Source organism: Corvus kubaryi, unplaced genomic scaffold (assembly GCF_017639235.1).
Source record: "Corvus kubaryi isolate FWS band 111438036 unplaced genomic scaffold, C.kubaryi_AGA036_p1.0 123, whole genome shotgun sequence".
NCBI classification, from domain to species: Eukaryota; Metazoa; Chordata; class Aves; order Passeriformes; family Corvidae; genus Corvus; species Corvus kubaryi.
Genome location: NW_024580658.1, coordinates 26,003 through 38,488, shown reverse-complemented (window position 1 = coordinate 38,488; position 12,486 = coordinate 26,003). Strand labels below are relative to the sequence as shown.

Genomic DNA, 12,486 nt, shown 5'->3' with positions numbered 1-12,486 from the left:
GAACATTTGAAAACCATTCTATTTGCCTTAACATACACAAGCATGGACCATATCAAATAAAAAGCAATTTCTCCCCATAAACCACAAAGATTATTTTCTATACAAAATTCTGTATGTTACTATGGGCTTATTTTTTAAATTCTTCTGAGCTTGGTCTAGTCACGTCTATGATACACTGAAGTGACGGAGCCAGACTCTGTACCCTTGCAGAGAGCTAGAAAAGGCTCCAGAATTTATTCCTTTTGTTTTTGTTTATGAAATTCAGGATATTCTTTTGGATATTCTATTCGCTGGTGTGTCAGAATGAAAATTCTCAGAAAACCAAAACCATTTGAAAGTTCAGCCCAGGTTTGGAAAATCTCACAAACAAAACCAGCCTCAACAGTCAGGAAACAAGTGCTTTGTTATAGCCATGGCTTTGTCAGCCTCAGTTTCAAGGAGATTTGGGGTTTTTTTCTTATAGAGAACTCAACAGTCACCATATACCATCTATGTGGAACCAAAATTATTTTCTCTGGAAGGGAGTCTGGGAGGTAAAAAAAGTTGGAATCTTTGTTAGAAAGCATTACATATTGTACATAAAAAGTTCCAAAATAGAACAATATATAAAAAGTAGTTCTTGATCTAAATGAATTGTAAAAATCAAGACCAGATGCTCTTTCCCATGATAAATGATCAACGACCAAGCGTATCGAGTGTCAAAAGGAAATACATATATAGTTTTTCACAGCACTGAAACCTGTTCCAATTAACAGACATTACGTTTACTCCTAAACCACAGTGAATGAGGCCCAAGTGGAGACTGCTCTTCCCCAAATGAGCCCTTATACACTGCTCAGTCTCATTTTTAATCACATCCTGCAGTTCACACCACAACCAGCCACGCCGCATCATTTCTTACACATAACATTAATATTTATTCAAATTTTCTTGCAAAACTTATCTAGAAATCAGTCAGTCAACAACTTGTCGTGCTTTATGGTTGGTTGTTTTTTTTTTTTTTTCTTCCTGACTATTCACAAAGAGCCTGAGCTCAGAATATGGAATAGCAGGCCTGCTGCCAGCAGACTTCCTGCGCTCCAAGCTTGAAGCATATGGATAAGCTCTTAATACAATACAGAAAGACACTTCTTGAATGTAAGCAGGCAGGACTGGCTTCACACAGAAGTTCAGCACAAGTGTCTAGACTATGAGGAAAGTGCCAGCAGATATAAATCTGGGGATTTATAGTACAGACAGCTGACAGGAGAGGTTTAAGCTGCCCAAATTCCAGAACTGCAGATTGCAGTCAGCACTCGCGTCCATCAGACACAAGAGCACAGGTGGCAGAATGTGACATCTGAGAAGGGTAAATAAATCCCCACATCCACACTCAGCTCTACTGCATCTACAGCTAAACAGGTAACCATTAATACTACGAGATTACTCTGCATATTAAATTACTCTCAAACTGAGGAAAACCAACCCAGAGCACACGGTACATAAAGACAGACTCATGACTTGGAACGTCTGTACGGTTGCTCGGTTTCCGGATAATGATGAACAGCTAAATAAGCTTATGTGACATGATTTAATCTTCCTTTAAAGATTGTTTTATCCAAATTTGGAAAGGTTTTCCATTTGCCTCCATTTATGAAGAATGTTTATTTGCATCTGATTTTTAGTGGTTATGCTGGAGTCAAAAACCTTGACTACACAAAAACACATGCGCATGTCTCCAGTAAAAGTGACAGCCAGCCCCTCGTAGGGCCTGATCTGCTTTTTCAGCTGCCTGTCTGTGAGGACAAAAGCAATGCAAAAGTTGAAGTTAATCATAATGGCTTTCTTAGTGCAAAATTTTAATTGTAACCAAGCAACATTAGAGAGCATACAGTATACATTTGCGTCAGGTACCTACAAGACATCCCATGGATTTGGTTTACGTGAGTGCTGAAACTTCTCACAAGAAATTAACTGAGGTGACTATTCCAAAATGGTGCCTTCCTATCTGACTTAAACTGTATTTCTTAATAGAAATAATTCGGTAAACAGATTAAACCACATGCGCACACTTACAAAAATAACATTTGTTAACTCACTTTAAAAATTTGCACATGTACCCACCAATTTCAACTCTGATTTCTACTCCCAAAGACCCAAACTACAGCAACACAACCTGGAAAACTGACTCAGTGCAAGGACTAGGGGTGCATTCAGTAGGCTTGGACAGAGTCTTTATTGACCAGATTAGATTTGGTAGGCTGGGCTTCTGGACTTTTACAAGAGGCAGAAGCAGTTAAAAAAAAAAAAAAAAAAAAAAAAAAAATCAACCAAAACCAAAAACACCCATACAAAGAAATCAGTGAAATCAGAGTCCGAAGCAAAGCTTTGACACTTTGTGAGGATTCCTGCAGCTACAGCTATGCAGGGGCTGGAAAAATCCTGGCCGAAGTCCCTGTGCAGAGACAATGTACACTGACAGGAAAGCAGCTTCATCTACCCAGAAAACCTGATAAAGACCAACAAAAGCCCTCTTTGAAAACCTCTCTTTGTCTGCGCAGAAATTTTCTCCACACTGATACGTAGCATTGACGGAGTCTGAGCAAGTCTGCAACAAGAACCCAGGTCTGAACAAGGGCACAAATTCACAACTCCCCCTAAATTTCCCTTGCTCTGTGTACATGCAAATGGTATTTTTCAATTTTCATTTCAGATGTTTTACAGCACTTTGTGCTGCTCCTGTTTTCCTGTATTTATAGTGCTGTTTTCATTCAGAATAAACGCTGAGAAATTAACTTGTTCATACTCTAAGCTTCTGATTTTTCAAGATCCGTTTGAATCCTTTCTTCCTATCCCTGCAACACCTTGAAAGGCAATGCCATCCACAGGTTTTACCAGTACTCTCTCAATTCCTCCATCTGGGTTACTAAGCAACCTGTTAACCAGCTCTGCATCCACTGTACAGCACTTCTGATTATGCTACTCCAACTCTTCCGACAAAAATACCACAGGCCACCATACTGAAGTGCTTCTAAAAGCAGTATAGAGAATTTTTCACGTCATTACAAGGCTTTTCTTATCCTTTTACAGCAGCAACTTGTTCAAGACTAGTTAGTAGTGCCAAAGAGAAGGACTGAGATCTTCAGTTCCCACTGGGCAAAGTCTCAATCAAATCAACAGACCACTCCCTTACACAGCCTTTAAAAAAAATTCCTCAGTTTCATGGATTAATCAAGTCGAGGTTTACATAATACCAAAAAAAAGCCAACTTTTTTTAGTGCCTAGGAGCTGGTCTAGCAGGCATCACAGCCATACTCCTCTGACTTACTCCCCTCACACTTTCTCTCAAATGCCAGCAACTAAAACCCCGGCAGAGCCCCCCGTGACTGAAAATACTTCTCAAGTTGGCAAAAATAAATACTTGCATCTCTTTCTCTTTGAAAACGTACACTGATTTAGAATGACACCATTTGGCCTGTGATCACAACTTGTAACTGGCAAGAACTCCCACTGTTATTACTTTTTGGGATAACTGCTACCCACATAGTGCCAGATGGTCCCTTCCACCTCTGCTGAGGAGGTGGAGCAGCACTGCCTGCTGTCAGCATTACAGCTTCTTCATTTTCTCTAAATCAAGACAGAGATGATATTACCAGTCTGAAGAGAAAGAGGGTGGGCACACATAGCTCCATTAAAGTTTCAGCCTTCAACGGACAACAGTCCTTTCTTTCATGGTGCCTGTTACACTAAATCCCCACTCCTGAAGACAAGAAAACAAGGGATGTCATGACCCCCATGCAGGTATTAACCAAAGGCTGGTGCCAATGAAAAGCTGCTCAGAAAAATTTCAATCAAACATAGATGTTCTAACGGTGAAGCTGAGTATCTCATACTAATGACTGTGTCAAGCGGCAGGAAACTGAGCTGGGGTCCTCCAGTCAAGTCTTACACTGAAAATTAGACAGGAAAATCATTTGAGTAAGAGGAGAAAAACCTGTTAAGTAAGAAAATGGGGGATTTTTCCCTCCATAAAATATAAATTATCTATTAAACTAAGATTATGTAGAACTGCAAAGGCTGCTGGGAAAGACAATCAGCATTAGACCCCAACTTACACAGAAAGTAACAGATCAAACAGCACACAGCTACACACACAGAATACCTGCCAGACCCCAGATCATTTTGCAAATATCCTTAAAAATAAAGTCACATGAAGAACACCAGGGCCTGCAAGCTGGGATAAGCCAGCAAAATCTGCAGGCACAAGCATTTATTTGGATCATTCAAATCACAATATCCACTTGCATTTGCACGTCTCCACAGGCTCAGTTTAACAACTCTCGTAAAAGTCACACGCGCACACACACATCCTTCCATCTCTCTTCTCCAAGCATCACTGATTTCTAAAAATCTATCCTCACTATTTTACTTTGGTTTTCCCTGTCTCAGAACTCTTCCATATTCTAGTCCATAGAATCTCCGAGGGATAGAAAGTTGTTTATCTGTTTGCCTGCTAATCTGCCCTTTGCTGAAGACTTTCCTCTAGAGCACTTGCAGGAACAGCCTGGCTAAGCCTATCCCAATTATCTACTCAGTCACTGACCCCTTCTGCTCCCAGATCTGCACTAGACACTGAGCAGAGCTGAGACAGGGAACCAGGAATGTGCCTGCTCTGAAGGAGCCTGGAGAAACAGGAGTAGCACAGGGGTATTAGGCCTGAAAAGACAACACTTTTTTGACCAATTTCAAATTCCAAGCACCACAGATACATAAACAAATGCTGCCATCCCCCAGTCCTGGCGAACTACAGAACGTACAGGCTTTCCCACTGGTATCTCTCAGCATTACAAACATGGAACTCATTTCTACAAAAGCACTTTGTACCTTTATCTTCTTGTTAGTAGGCCTCTTCACACCGCTATCTGGAACATTAAGGACACCCTACTATCAAAAATAATTTCTAGACAGAGTAATCCTACACGAGACAATGGAAGATAAGGCAAAAGGGAAAATCATCTGTTATTAAAGAGGTAAATAAAAGGACCGACCACAGGAATGTGCACACTTCACCGTTCAGCACACTCTGGTTGCACATCGCTCCTTTACTTTCTTCTATTTCTTCATTGAAAATGCCACCTTTAGGAGATCCAACCCAAGAAGGCAAAATAGCAGAAGCTCACTGTTATTGATGGAAAAAGGCAGCACCAGAACCTCCTGTCCCAGACCGGTGGGGCAAAACAGGACTGTTAACTCTGCTTAATCAGCTCTACCAGTGAGCAATTTCAGGGCAAGAACACCAGGAGGAAGGCAGTAAAATGTGATTATTCTTTTTACCTTACACCCAGACATCTGGTTCAGCACAGCTGAGAGACCACCAGCTTTCAGCAGCAATCGCCGGCTGGATGATGGGACAGGGCAGGCAAAACTTCCTCAAAGAGCAGGAAATAGGAGCCCTATTCCCTTTTGTGTTGCTTCTCTAAAATAATAAAGCCAATAAGCAATATTCCATCTAACAAATGCAGAAAGAATCTAAATGCTCCAACACTTTTACGTCCAGATACAAGACCAGGAATCAATTCACATTTGTTCCTCTTCGGTGTCTTCTCCCAGTTTTCCTGGTATTTTTTCCTTGACTTCATTGGAAATAGTGTTTCATAACCTCAGCCAGATGCCAGCCCACTGGAAATGCTAAGCATGGCATCAGAGCCCATCAATACAGTAGTTATATTACTACCAATATTTAAGCCGACTGTTAAAACACTGACCACAGGATCGAGCTCAATGAGCTCCACTCTCCACAATTCAAGGACAGAAAATTCACCTCCAAGGAAGTCCAGATTACCACAAGGTGACTGGCAGGAACAGAAGAGACCATAATTGTTTCCACGTTACAGATATTAGGACACTTTCAAGAATATCAGTTAATGCTTTTCAGCCTATTAGAGGCAATGCACAACTGCTTTCTGAACCACCAACACTATAAATATTCAAACTGTCATTCTGAAAGATACTTCACACTGTCTTTAATTTTGGTATTTTTCGTATGCACTGATGGTTTCTCCGTTTCATATGTGCTCATCATGTTTCTCATCCAAACCATGAGGAAAACACGAATTTTTAAGAAAGACACCTGAAGAGAACACAACAAAGGCAAGAAACCATTCACACCCATATAAAAGCCTCACTCATTAAGGCATATAAAAAATATAAATTGCAGCAGAGATGTTTCCTACTGATTGCTTTATAAAAGCATTTTGCTTAAATAATCTGAATTTCAGAAAAAATCTGAATTTCAGAAAATAATCTGAATTTCAGAAAAACAGCAGCAATCTGTCAAATATTATTGTACCTGCCATGGAAATCGTACAGGCATGAAGGGGAAAACCAAATAAACACCCAAAATACTTAAAAGTAAGTAAGTAAACAGGAAGCTCCCCATCATAAAATACAAATTAACCATCTCTTTTCTCACACTTCTTAATTAATAAGAAATACTCAGTGTGATTTGTACTGCAAATAATGATTCACCTATCCAAAATACTTCTTTCATTAATGAGATGACTACAGATCTTAAATTTGAGATCACTACAATTCAACCATAATTAGCAATTACAGCCGATATAAGTAAAAATAAGACAATTGAAAATTCACCAAGAAAGTGAGGAACTGGGAGAAAAGCGATGCATTTACCCTATTCATTGTTATTTGGGAACTTCTCCTCAACTGTCAAGCTATTCTATATTTTAATCTTAAAAATATTCCCTGCAGATGAGGGTAAAAGATGTAGTTCAACTAGTCAGCTGAATTTCATTAGTGGTGTGATATGAGCTTCAGGTTTTAAGTATTACACACTGGAAATCTGCAAAGGGTCACTGATCTCTGAAAACCAAGTCAGCTATTCCAATGGCAAAAAACCAGAACATACGGAAATCTGGATGTAAAGACAAGTAATTCCAAATGACGAGCAGACCTCTGCTGTCTCACATGCAACCTGCTCTAAAAGAAATGATCACAAATGTACAAATTAAAAACTTGAGGAAAGAGCAGCAAGAAGGCTTGTCTCCATTCTTCTAAGCTCTGGGAAGGCCGGGATAATGGCAGACATGCTTTCGGTATTTGCATACGCTCGAAGCACAGCGAAGAACAAACACAGCTTTGAGCCTGCTCCGCTTTGATCAGCACAGTAAGGTCACAAATGCTCATCAGATGACTTTTCTGTAACTTCTGTGAAATGGGGCACCATGAATGGAACTGCTTGTGGTGCAAGAAAGGATCATTCATCTGTCCCAGGACCTCCACTCCGGACATACCACTCGATTCCTTCTCATTAAGTACAAGTGAACAACTAATGAGCAACAAGTTGCTCCAAGACTCTGAAGTTATGTGTCTGAAAGATCTCTAACAACAAATCCCTCCCCAGCCAAACAGCAAAATTAACAGCAAGCCTGCCCTCACCCTGCAGAGCTCCCAGTCTGCTCAGGAAGATGCTCCTTCAATCACAAATACGTTCTTTTCATAAAGGACAAATAAATAACAAATACTGGTAAGAGCTGAAATGCTAGCATGCATGATTCATCACTCTCTTCATTAGTGATGCCAGTTCAAGAGACAACAGCACTCTCCCAGATTACTCCCCTGCCATTAGCTCACACAACATCGCTCCTCAGCAGCACCAGGGCTCCGGCAGCATGCAGAGACCTGCCCGTATAGGAATAGTAACATGAACTCACTGGGATCCTGTATGTTCCTCAAGTATCTACATGTGCCTCTGCCAAATTGGCTCTTAAGAATTCCTACCTCAGGTTACTTCCTCAGTAAAGCTAAATAATCCTCATCTTTACAAAGCAACAAGCTGGGTGGGAGAGGAAGAGGGCAAAAAGCACAACATTTTTAGTAAATAAGCCTTCCACTCAGAGCAGGAAAAAGCATCACCGCCTTCAAGTTAAAACGAAGGTGCCATTCTGGGCTGGAGCTAATTTTCTTCGCAGTAGCTCACACAGGGCCATGTTTTGGTTGAAGACTTGAACTACAAGAGTCAAAAACAACCAGTGGGTTCAGTTCTGTTACCACTGACAACCATGGTGACCTCCCAAAGCCCTTGCTGGTAATGTCACCGTGTCCTGTGTCACCACAGAGCTTCACACGTCCTATTGACGCTGAAAGAACTTCTAGAGGTTGGCACATATTTATCACATTGGAAACAAAGCACAGGACAACCTGAAATTACTGATCGGGTTGACTGCGAGGGTTATAACCAACGATGTAACAAAGGCCGCGAGACCATCAGTGTTTGTGTAGCACTAAACAGAAACCCTTCACTCCCTGTACACCAAAAGGTGCCATTTTAAGGCTTTGTGCAATACTCCGGACACAAATTCCCAGCTGGCATCAACCACGCAGAGAGCTCAGGGCTGCCATAAAGGATAGATCCGGCCACTCTATTTCCTACTCCTGCATCCTCCTCCTGCCACTTTCACGTTCCACAGGTCAAGCTCAGTTTGTCAATCCAGCAAGAAATGAACTCCACAAAATAAATAGTTGTCATTCGCACAACAGCCGCTCAAAAGCTCAACACAGCACAAGACAGAGGGTCCCCAACACTGCGGGTGGGAGAACAAGGATGAGAGGTTACTGATTCGGCACAACTTCTTAAAATCTGCCTAACCTCGTCAAGAAATGACACTCAAAGCCCTTTGCTTGTCTGGATGTCAAAGAAAATTATCTTGTCAAAGGAAGTAACCATTGTGCTCTAAAGAAAATTCATCCTCAAAAGTTGAAAGACTCAATGCTTATACATCAAAAAGACAAGAAATAAAGATTGTGTTTTTGAAAAAATTTAAAAGCAGAAGATTTTTTTTAACATTGCAAAACATGGGATTACAGGTGTTACCAGGCTCTCAGCTGATCTCACATTTAACCACCTCTAGAAAAGGCAAACATTGATAAAACATAAGGAAGGACATAAGCCTTCTCTTTTTCTAATGAGAAAAACCATGCACAAATTCGGGAAGGTCACAAGTCCATTTTTTTTGTTGTACCAAGGGGTTGTTTTAGTTTTCTGGCTTCCTTCCTATTGTTTTTCTTTTGCTGTCTAACAAAAAAGTAAGATATACTACTACAAATCTTAATGAGCATTCTGAAATTAAACAAAATACAAGATTATAAACTAATGAATACATAGATTTATACTTAAGATACTTAACAGTGTCACAAGCAGGCCTGGCATTAAAGTGTTCTTCTGGAAATATATATAAACCAAAACCTGCAGACCTCAGAGTGCATAATGCTGTGCACGATACACATTTGGGCCTTATACCATTTGCATTTGTGGTCATTAATATTAATGAGTGAGAATTTGCAAGCAGGAGGTCAGGGATGCTTGTCTGTAATGTACTAAAAAATTCATCTTGTAAAAATTTCCTGCACGTAACAGGTGTGCACATGGATTTCTCACCATCAACATATATATCACTGGTATTTCAAAAGGTTTAACTGAAAGTAAATCTAGCGTATGCAACCTGAAATTTAAAACAACCCGGAAGCACACAACAGGATCACGGGAAAACCAATGGAAAAGACAGAAAGACGAGAACAAGAGAGGAATTGCCACAATGCAATCAATACTGATAAGGAGCTTATTTTATAAAATTATATTAGTCATCCAGTTACCTTGAATATATAACCAGTAATTCACATTGTAATTACAAGTCTACACTGCAGGCCAGTATGCTCCAATATTCTATGGCCACAACAGAGATCCAAACAGGATACGACCCTGCCACGCCAATGAAATTGGGGTAAATTTGGAGAACACTGTCTTTCACGATGCCCTTAGGACGAGTTACTATAAAAAAAAAGCACAACTCTAAGTAGTTTGTTTATTTTCTTAGAAGCCCCAGAGTCATAAAAGCCACAGACCTCAAACTGGCTAAGATAGTCTTTGCCTAAACATTACTGCTCTCTTTCCACCAACAGTTTGTTTGCAGAGCCAAAAAAATGAGATTTTGATTATGGCAAGTGGCAGTATATTGTATTTTCTTCATTCAACCACAGGTCTATCATGCATTTCCTAGGTAAACATTCCTCCACACCAACTGCCCATAATCTAAGGTGTCTCTCACCACGCAGCAAAAAGCCTCATGTGACTGTAGCCAGCAAATCCTCTTCAGAACATTCTCACCAAATGGCACTTATTACACCAGCTCATTTTTCCTTTTTAATTCACACCTTAGGAATGGATGTTCCCAGGTGCAGGTTTGGAATTTAAGTTCTGAGGATTAAGTAAGAAAAATAGGCAACACCCAACCTTTAGCATTTTGCGGGAATCGTTCCACGCTCTAGCCTGAGCAATGCTGCTGGCAGGATCTCCTGGCCATGTTGTTGCTCTCCACGGCACGTTCGCCGTATTTCTTCTTCTCCTCCTAATCCAACATTAATTTGCCTTTGCTTCCATACCGTAGCTATGTTGCACTCTCCAGCAGTGCTAATTAGCCTCCATAATTTATTTAAATTCTCCAGATATTTCATTTTCGTTGCACTAATATCACCTGTATAAAAGTCTAAAACCCACACTGGTTCATCATTGTCTAAACCAGCTCACCAACAGAAGCTCCGGAACTTCCCAACACACACGGGGATGAGAATCCACCTTTTTCTTCCAAAACACCCATCTGAGCGCCGTCTGCCTCATCATCTCGCACTGCTTTTTTGCATTTTAGCCCCCAACAACCAACCCACGCCTGTAACGGAGAGACAGCGTGTGTCATTAGGCTCCACACGCCTTACTCACTGCTCAGAGGGCGCAGAGGGAGGGGGTTTAACCCTCCCGGTGCCCGCAGCAGCGGGGGCGAGGGCGGCGTGCTCGCCTCACGTGTGCGGTACCTGCGGCACCTCCCGCGAAACACGGGGCGAGGAGAACGGCCTCCCCCGGGCCCGAGGGGATGGATCGGCATTCCGCAGGGCGGAATAAACACCGATCACTCTACCCTGGCCGGCCTCTTTCTTTTTAAACAAAATAGTCCATTACTCATTGAAGAGACAGAATTTTGAGGAACTCGCTGCTCGCGCCGACCCCGCCTTTCCCGGCGCTCGCCGCCGCCGCATCCCGGTTGAATTAGCGAGGCACCGACAGCGCCGGCTCCCCCCTTCCCGGCAATCACGGGGAGGAACCCCCCCCATCCCCGCCCTGCTTTTGCGATCCCCTCGGCCCCGTCCCCCGCCCGCGGGAGGGGCGTGGCGGGGGTCGTGATCTCTCCCCCCCCCCGCCCCCGCCACATCGCCGGGCGTTGCCCCCTCAAGGTGTGTCCCCGTCGTGTCCCACCCCGCCCATCTGTGGCCGCGGGGGTTCACTCGCACCCTCGCGCCCGGCGCGCTGCTAGTCCTTACCTGGCACGGGAGGCTCCCGGCGGCCCCTCACAGAGCGCGGCTGCGCCTCCCTCTCACCGCATCGCCGGGAACGGCCGCGGCGAGCGCGCGCCCGAAGGGGAGGGGGCGGGGGGCGGCCGGTCTCGCCCCTCCTCGGCGGCTTTTTCACCGCCCGCCCGCCCGCTACAGCGCCCCCTCCGCCTGTTCGGCCGCGCCCGCCGCGGCCTCCCCGCGGGACGGCCGCTCCTCCCCTGGCCCTTTCCTCTTCCCTGTCCCGGCTCTTTCGCTCGGTCGCTCCGAGCTCGCCGCCGTCTCACGGGAGCCCGCGGAGGGCGGAGAAGGGAAGCGGGGCGCGGGCGCGCGCGCTCCCGAGGCTCCCTACCCACCACCCCCCATGAGCGCACAGAGGGGCGCGGCCAAGCGCGTTTTCATGACGGGAGCACGGCTGTACAGAACAGGCGCGCCGCGGTCCTCCCGAGCGTAACCTGCGCCGGGGGCGGGTGCTGTCGGCTCCGCGCTGCGCGCATTGCCTTTCCTTCCTTTCCTTTTCCTCCCCTCCCTTTCCTATCCGGCCGTACCTGGCGCGGCTGCGGAGGGCGGCAGCGGATGCGCCTCGCTGACACCCTGCCGCCTTTACTGAGCCCCGGGCGGGAGCGAGGGAACAGCGCCCGCGCCCGGCCAGCGACGGAAACTTTGGCAGGAGGAGGGCGGGGTCCCGTGGGGCGGGGGCAGTGCCCTGGCGGGTGCGGGGCGGGGGCAGCCGGGCGGGATGCGCCGGGGCGGGGGGAGCGCGGCGGCTGCGGCTGCGGCTGTGGCTGCGGCTGCGGCTGCGGCTGTGGCTGTGGCTGTGAAGCGGGACGTGCCCCAGCCCTGTGCGCTCGCAGCCCAGAAAGCCGATCGTACCCTGGCTTGCCTCCCCACCCCTGCGGGCAGCAGATCCAGGGCCCCTCTGCCCCGCTCAGGTGAGACTCCACCTGCAGAGCTGCCTCCAGCCCTGTGGTCCCAGCGCAGGAAGGACATGGACTTGTTGGAGGGAGTCCAGAGGAGGCACCAAGATGATCAGAGGGCTGGAGCAGCTCTGCTGTGGGGAAAGGCTGAGAGAATTGGGACTGTTCAGCCTGGAGAAGAAACCAGGGGTGACCT

General features: G+C 44.9%; 1 protein-coding gene across 9 annotated transcripts in view; it reads right to left on the bottom strand.

Moving 5' to 3' along the window:
* TANC2 (tetratricopeptide repeat, ankyrin repeat and coiled-coil containing 2) overlaps positions 1–11,978 on the bottom strand; it is a 196,021-nt gene extending 184,043 nt beyond the window's left edge. For 5 of the 9 annotated variants that reach the window (XM_042048993.1, XM_042049277.1, XM_042049344.1 and 2 more), the window contains exon 1: positions 11,365–11,875. The gene's annotated coding sequence lies outside the window, so the exon portion shown is untranslated. Of the gene's footprint in view, positions 1–11,364; positions 11,876–11,921 lie in introns of those variants that run through there. The other 4 variants (XM_042049142.1, XM_042049512.1, XM_042049611.1 and 1 more) reach the window with 2 other exon arrangements.
* Positions 11,979–12,486: the final 508 nt, after the last annotated feature.